We start from the raw sequence: 7,948 nt of genomic DNA, 5'->3' as shown, positions 1-7,948 counted from the left end.
AGAACTAAACTAAAAAATAGGTATAATAACCAGGAAGACTACAAATATTTGGAAACTACACGTACTTTTAAATAATCACTAGGTCCATTATAAAAATTGCAAGAGAAAATAGGTAACATTTTAAACCGATTTATAATGAAAATATAAAATCTGTGGGATGTAGCTAAAGAGAGAAATCTATAACTTTAAATGCCTATGACAGAAAACTCTTCAATGATCTAAGACGGGGTAACCAAGTTACAGCCTGTTTGACTGTGTTCTGTCCTTGTATATAATGTTTTATCAGAACACAGCCATGCCCATTAATTTAGATATTAGCTATTGCTTCTTTTTTGTTACAATGGCAGAGCTGAACAGTTGTGAAAAACCATATGGCCCATAAAGCTAACATATTTACAATGCTGTCCTATAATAATGTTTGCCTATACCTGACCTAAGCATCTTTACAAAAGGAGAAAAGGAAAACAAATTCAATGCAAGCAAAAGGAAATTATAAAAAGCAGAAATTACTGAAATAAATTTACAGATAGTGAAAATATAGTTTTAAAAATCTTAAATAAAACTGAGAATTTTCTAGACAGATTAAGGAAAAAAAAACAAACAAACATGCAAGATTGGAAATTAAGGGATTACAAGAAAATGAGGCAATATTATGGACTGATATTTAATGATTTCCAAAAGATACTATTAAGTGAAAAAAGCAAAATGCTAAAGAACATAGCACTCTACCTTTTAAACAATAAAAAAAAAAAAATAAGGCCAGGCGCAGTGGCTCACGCCTGTAAATCCCAGCACTTTGGGGGCCAAGGCGGGCGGATCATGAGGTCAGGAGACTGAGACCATCCTGGCCAACATGGTGAAACCCCGTCTCTTAAAAAAAATAAAAAACGAAGAAGAAAAAATAAGACAACATATATGCCTGTCACAAGGATAAACCAGAAAAAAATGAGTGGTTACCTGCAAGAGGTGGGGAGGCAAATGGGGTAAAAGGGATACAGGAGAGAGCAACACTTCTCAGAATGACACTTATAAATTTTTAAAGAATGTTAATATCTTAAACACTCAAAAAATAGAATTATATCAATAAGAGGATAATGGTGAGAAAATAAAACCTAAAGAAATGAATCTAGTCATACTTCATGTATGTATCATATACATAAAAGGAAAAGCAGGTAAATGAGAAAAGAAAGGGGAAGAAATGGAAGGAAGAGAGGGAGGGAAGGAGGTAGGTAAGCTTGCTTGCTTCAAGTATCTTATAAACACTAGGGGAGCGAATAATGTGTGGGATAAGGAGCAGAAAAAATACAAACAAATCTTTATTTTTAGTAGTTTGTTTATTGTTTTTTGGATGAAGCAATTTTGAAACTGTTGTAGATGTACTGTAAGTCCCAGCTACTTGGGAGGCGCTACTGAGTAAATGTTTATTGTTTGTTTGATTTTGTTTGTGTGGGTTTCTTTCTTTTTTTCCTTTTTAGAGACAGTCTGGTTCGGTAGCCCAGGCTGGAGTGCAGTGGTACGATCTCGGCTCATAGCAACCTCCGACTCCTGGCTCCAGTAAATGTTTTTGATGTTAGGAGCCAATCTTCTCACTGGGCATAGAAGGCACATAAATTATGGAATGGATAAAAGCCAAAAACAAAAGAACACTGTAGAGATGGGTTGGAACTGAAAGTATAGTATGAACTCACATGATTTTTTAAATATATGTGTATATATATTTGTGTATATAAATGCATGTAATAACTAGCTCATTACACTAAAAGGTCCAAGAAGCAAAGACTCCCCAGGAGCAATGAGCTACCTAGTGCCCAGATCTTGGCTTATAAATAAAATTCCCTCACTAAAGGGAACCAAGACTCCTATAAAATGAGTCTTATTATGACAGAAAGTTAAAGAAATACTCAAATAAATGTTGGAGACATATCACAAAAATAGGAGAAAGTTTAAAAGCAATCCTACTACCAGGGACGATGGCTCACGCCTGTAATACCAGCGCTTCGGGAGGCCAAGGTAGGCGGATTACTTAAGGTCAAGAGACCAGCCTGGCCAACATGTCGAAACCCCATCTCTACTGAAAATACAAAAATTAGCCAGAGGCCAGGTGCGGTAGCTCACGCCTGTAATACCGGCACTTTAGGAGGCCAAGGTAGGTGGATCATCTGAGGTCAGGAGTTCGAACAGCCTGACCAATATGGTGAAACCCCATCTCTACTAAAAATGCAAAAATTAGCCAGGTGTGGTGGCATGCACCTGTAGTCCCAGCTACTCGGTAGGCTGAGGCAGGAGAATTACTTGAACCCAAGAGACGGAGGTGCTGTGAGCCGAGATGGCGCCACTGCACTCCAGCCTGGGCAACAGAGGGCGACTCCGACTCAAAAAAGAAAAAATTACCGGGAATGGCTGTACACACGTGTGGTCCCAGTTACTCGGAAGGCTGAGGCACGAGAATCGCTTGAACCAGGGAGGTGGAAGGTGAAATGAGCCAAGATCACGTAACTACACTCCAGCCTGGGCAACGGAGCCAGACTCTGTCTCAAAACAAACAAACAAAAAACCTCCCCCTGGCTAAATCTAGAACATTTTGAGTATAAAACAATTAAAGGTAAGTAAATTATAAATCATGGAAAAGGGGAGGAATGACCAAGCACAGTGGCTCACGCCTGTAGTCCCCGCACTTTGGGAGGCCGACGTGGGCAGATCAACTGAGGTCGGGAGTGAGAGACCAGCCTCAAACATGGAGAAACCCTGTCTCTACTAAAAACAGAAAATTAGCCGGACATGTTGGCGGGCGCCTGTAATCCCAGCTACTAGGGAGGCTGAGGCAGGAGAATCGCTTGAACCCAGGAGGCGAAGGTTGAAGTAAGCCGAGATAGCTTCATTGCACCCCAGCCTGGACAATAGGAGGGAAACTCTGTCTCAAAAAAATAAAAATGAAAGAAAAGATAGGAATATAAGTCCCTCATGGTAATAAACAAATCAGGGAGAAGGGAGGTCTTGTGCTTACAGTATTATGCTAAGGCCTGACTAGTAAATCAAGCAGGGGTGCTAAAGTTGCAAAGTAACCATGGCAAAGAATGAGCAAGGAAAAGGGTAATCAATGAATGCCAAATCCAGAGGGACATTTTGATAAGGAACAGGACATTTTCAAGAGCTTAAAATGTCTCACTACCTTATCATGAAACCATTCTGTATCTATACTGTAACGGTGTGAATAGTCTGGTTGGGAACTACAGTTTTACAAGGCTATGGAAACACTATAGATGATAAACGGGTAAAAACACATGACAACTGAATGCAATACCTGCTTCTAGACTGGATCCAGTATTACAGACGGTGAAAATGCTATTTAAAAAAACATTTTTATAAAACATGGAAGGTACTTTAGACAAAATTTAAATAGTAAATTTATGAGGTTGACAAATGTACTGTGGTTATACGATTATAAGGGTGCTCAGGAAGCACCCACGGAAAGTATATTTCAAAATAGCTAAAAGATGTAGAATATTACCAATACAAAGAAACGATGAATGTTTGAGGTGATGGATATACCAATTACACATAGTATGTATCAAAATATCACATGTGCCCCATAAATATGGGTAAATATTATGTATCAATTAAAAAAAAAATTGTCTCCAGACATCTTGACAAATGCCCTCTAGGGGGCCAAAACCACCCCTAGTTGAGGACAACAGGACTAAATACATCAGACATTTGATCCTACCTGTGAAGGTAAAAAAAAAAGAGATGACATGAAGGATAATTTACCTTGACTTTTACTGAATTTGCTAGAAAACAAAAAGCATCTGAATGATTGAATAAGGAAGAAAATATGAATCTCATAAAATCACTATACCCCTCTACCTATTCCCTAGAGGTGAAAAAAAAATACTGGCAAGACAATCTCTTTCTTATAATGTAACTAGTATACAGATGCTAAATAGAGTATGCTCTACAACGTAGGTGTAAAAGTAATAGATCTGGAGTTAGGAGGCATGAGTTCTCCCTAAATAGCTTCATTTTAATTGGGCTTCAGCTTAATGATCTATAAAATGGAGGTGTCATAAGAAGGCAGTAGAGAGGGCTGTAAATAGATTTCTTAATTTTTTTAATTCAATAAATGATTTATATTCTATGTACAATAGTCAGAGCTAGTATGTAAATGATGAAATGACAGATCTCCTTCAAGGAGATTACAGTCTATCAGAATGTCAGACAAAAATCAAAAAACAACTACAATAATACATATAAGCATTATAATAGAAGCATGTACAAAGAGCAGCGTAACCACAAAAATGCAACCCAAATCTGCTTAAGGAAATCAGGAAAAGCTTTACAAGGAAATAGCATTTGAGCTAAAACTTAAAAGAAGAATAAGAATTTTGTGAGAACAAAATAAGAGCAAAAAAGGGAAAGGTATTCCAGTTAGAAAGGCAACTGCACTGAGATTTGATTCTTTTTCATAAAGAATAGCATATTTAAGGAACTATACGCATTTCAGTGGCGCTAGAAATAAATGGAAAAGAGGTGAAAAGAGATCAAGCTGAATATCTAGACTAAATCATGAAGCTTGTATGCCAAGAAAACTGTTTTACTACTGAGATGCTAATTGAAAATTTATGTGGTAAACAGATCACCCTTGTAGTAGTGTAGAAAATAAGACTGGAGGGGAACAACCCAAGAGACCAATCAAGTGACTACTGCAATAGTCCACATTAAGGTAGTAAAGGACTACAAAAGGACAATGGTTACGTACATGGACAGGAATGGAGAATACTGAGGAAAGACAATGGGCAGAACTTAAGTCTGAATGTTGGAGGAATTATAACCAATATTTATTGAGAATTTTGCTGAGTATCTTTTTTTTGTAATACTTCATTTAATCCTTATAATACCCCTAATGGGGATGGAAAGCAGTCCAATGTGCTAGAAGCTACTTTGCCAAAGAATCAGTTTGCCATTATTCACCAAATATTTGTTTCAGAGAATATTCATCCTGGATATATTTAAGAAATGTCTCCTTGGCTAACTTAAAGAAGAAAGAAGAAAGGACACTGGCTATAAATAACTACTGTGGTTACACCATTCCAAAATTCCGGAATATCCCATAAGTCAAAAATAATAATGAGCGAAAAAAAAAACAAGTTACAGAATAAGTAAAATATAGATAGCATTTTTTAAAACTTTAATAACATGGAGAATGTCACCTTGTTATTTATTAGTATATACCTATACACTAAAAGTATTTTAAAAATGCACAGTGGCCGGCCACAGTGGTTCACGTCTATAATCCCAGCACTTTGGGAGGCCCAGGCGGGAAGATCACCTGAAGTCAGGATTTCAAGTCCAGCATGGCCAACATGGCAAAACCCCATCTCTAAAAGAAAAAGAAAAAAAGAAAAAGAAAAAAAAATGCATGGTAAGGATATATAACTTCAGAATAGGACTTAATTGTGATATGAGATGGAAAGGTACAAAGAGAGGTTCAATTGTATCTATGATGTCTTACTCTCTTAAAATCTGAAACAACTACAGTGAAGTGTAAGATTTGTTAAAGCAGGGAGGTGGAAATAAGTGTTTAGTGTGCCATTCCATATATTTTCAGTTTGAAATATTTCATTTAAAAAACTCATTTGAAAATTCAAATGAAGCCGGGCATGATGGCTCCTGCCTGTAATCCCAGCACTTTGGGAGGCCAAGGCAGGCGTATCACAGGTCAGGAGTACAAGACCAGCCTGGCCAACATGGTGAAACTCCGTCTCTATTAAAATTGCAAAAATTAGCTGTGCGTGGTGGTGGGTGCCTGTAATCCCAGCTACTCGGGAGGCTGAGGCAGGAGAATCATTTGAGCCCGGGAGGCAGAGGCTGCAGTGAGCTGAGATCACACCATTGCACTCCAGCCTGGGTGACAGGGTGAGACTCTGCCTCAAAAAACAAAAAAACAAAAAACCTGAAATGAGATTTTTGGCTGGGCATAGTGGCTCACACCTGTAATCTCAATACTTTGAGAGGCTGAGGTGGGCAGATCACGAGGTCAGGAGTTCAAGACCAGCCTGGCCAGCATGGTGAAACCCCGTCTCTACTAAAAATACAAAAATTGGCCAGGCATCATGGCATGTGCCTGTAATCCAAGCTACTCAGGAGGCTGAGGCAGAATGGCTTGACCCCAGGAGGCAGAGGTTGCAGTTAGCCAGGATTGTACCACTGCACTCCAGCCTAGGTGGAGTGAGACTACATCTCAAAAACAAACAGAAAAACACCAAACAAACAAAGAAAACAAAAGCTTTAGATGGTAAACTTCATATTTTATACAGAATAAAGTCCAAGTTACCAAGGAAGGTACTCTAAGGTTCTGTACACTCTAGAATCAAACTGCTTTTCCTTTCACATCACCTACTGCTCTCCACCTAACATAATCCACATGTCACAAAGTCAATATACCATTCTAGGCCAGGTGCAGTGGCTTGCATCTGTAATCCTAGCACTTTGGAAGGCGAAAGTGTGTGGATCACTTGAGACTGGAGTTTGAGACCAGCCTGGCCAACATGAAGAAGCCCATCTCTACTAAAAATTGAAAAATTAGCTGGAGTGATGGCACATGCTTATAATCCCAGCTACTCCAGAGGCTGAGGCACCAAAACTGCTTGAATAGGTAGGCAGAGGTTACAGTGAGCCGAGATCGCACCACTGCACTACAGCGAGACTCTGTCTCAAAAAAATAAAAATATGGTGGTAAATATGCCATAAGCCCGAAAAAAAATTATTTTGCTCTTATTGTCTCTCAGAATATTCTTTTCACCAATCTATATCAGGAAAAATTTATACTAATTCTTGAAAGCCAAACACAAATTTGACCGCCTCTCTGAAACCAGCTTTGATAACCAAATTCAGAATGAGCCTTTCTCTATGTTCCACAGCACGTAGTTTATTCCTTTACTATTACAACATGTCACATTGTCAGTTTCTTGTTCACTGAAGATAAAGCTTTATTACTGTTGTTGATCTTGCCAAAGAACCAGATTTTGGCTTTTTAAAGTTTCTCTATTATTTGTTTGTTTTCTACCTCATTGATTTCTACTCCATTATTTCCTTACTTGTACTTACTCTAAGGTTTACTTTGCTGTTCTTTTTCTAGCTTCCTAAGGTAGAAACTTTGGTTACTGACATTTATAGTCTTTTCTTCCTTTACAACAGAAGCATTTAAACTATAATTTGCCCTCCAAGCACTGCTTTAGCTACATTCCATGAATTATGACATTATATTATCATTACCATTTGGTTAAAAATATTTTCTAACTGTGATGTCCCTTTGACTCATGGATCATTTAAAATTGTGTTCTCTAATTTCCAAATATGTAAAACATTTCTAGATATCTTATTTTAATAATTTCTATTTTAATTTTACTTGCATTGTGGTAAGAGAACATAAATACATTTCAATCATTTAAAATTTATCAGCTGGGCACAGTGGCTCATGCCTGTAATCTCAGCAGTTTGGGAGGCCGAAGCAGGCACATCACCAGAGGTCAGGAGTTCGAGACCAGCCTGGCCAAGAAGGTGAAACTGTCTCTACTAAAAATAAAAAAATTAGTCAGGCGGTGGCACATGCCCGTAATCCCAGCTACTCGGGAGGTTGAGGCACGAGAATAGCTTGAATCCAGGAGGCAGAGGTGGCGAGATTGCACCATTGCCCTCTAGCCTGGGTGACAGAGCGAGTGAAACTCTGTCTCAAAAAATAAATCTATCAAGACACATACAAAAAAATTATCAAGGCATATTTCATGGTCTATCATTTGGACTATGTTGGTGAATATATGATGTACACTCACTTGATAAGAATGTCTACTTCACCATTTGAGGAAGTAGTGTTCAATAATTATCAATTATATTGAGGTGGTTTGTAGTATTCCTCAGATCATCTATGTCTTTACTAATTTTTTTTTTTTTT

The sequence above is a fragment of the Cebus imitator genome, unplaced genomic scaffold, assembly GCF_001604975.1.
Source record: "Cebus imitator isolate Cc_AM_T3 unplaced genomic scaffold, Cebus_imitator-1.0 Scaffold927, whole genome shotgun sequence".
Taxonomy (NCBI): Eukaryota; Metazoa; Chordata; class Mammalia; order Primates; family Cebidae; genus Cebus; species Cebus imitator.
Note: the sequence above shows the minus strand (reverse complement) of the source record.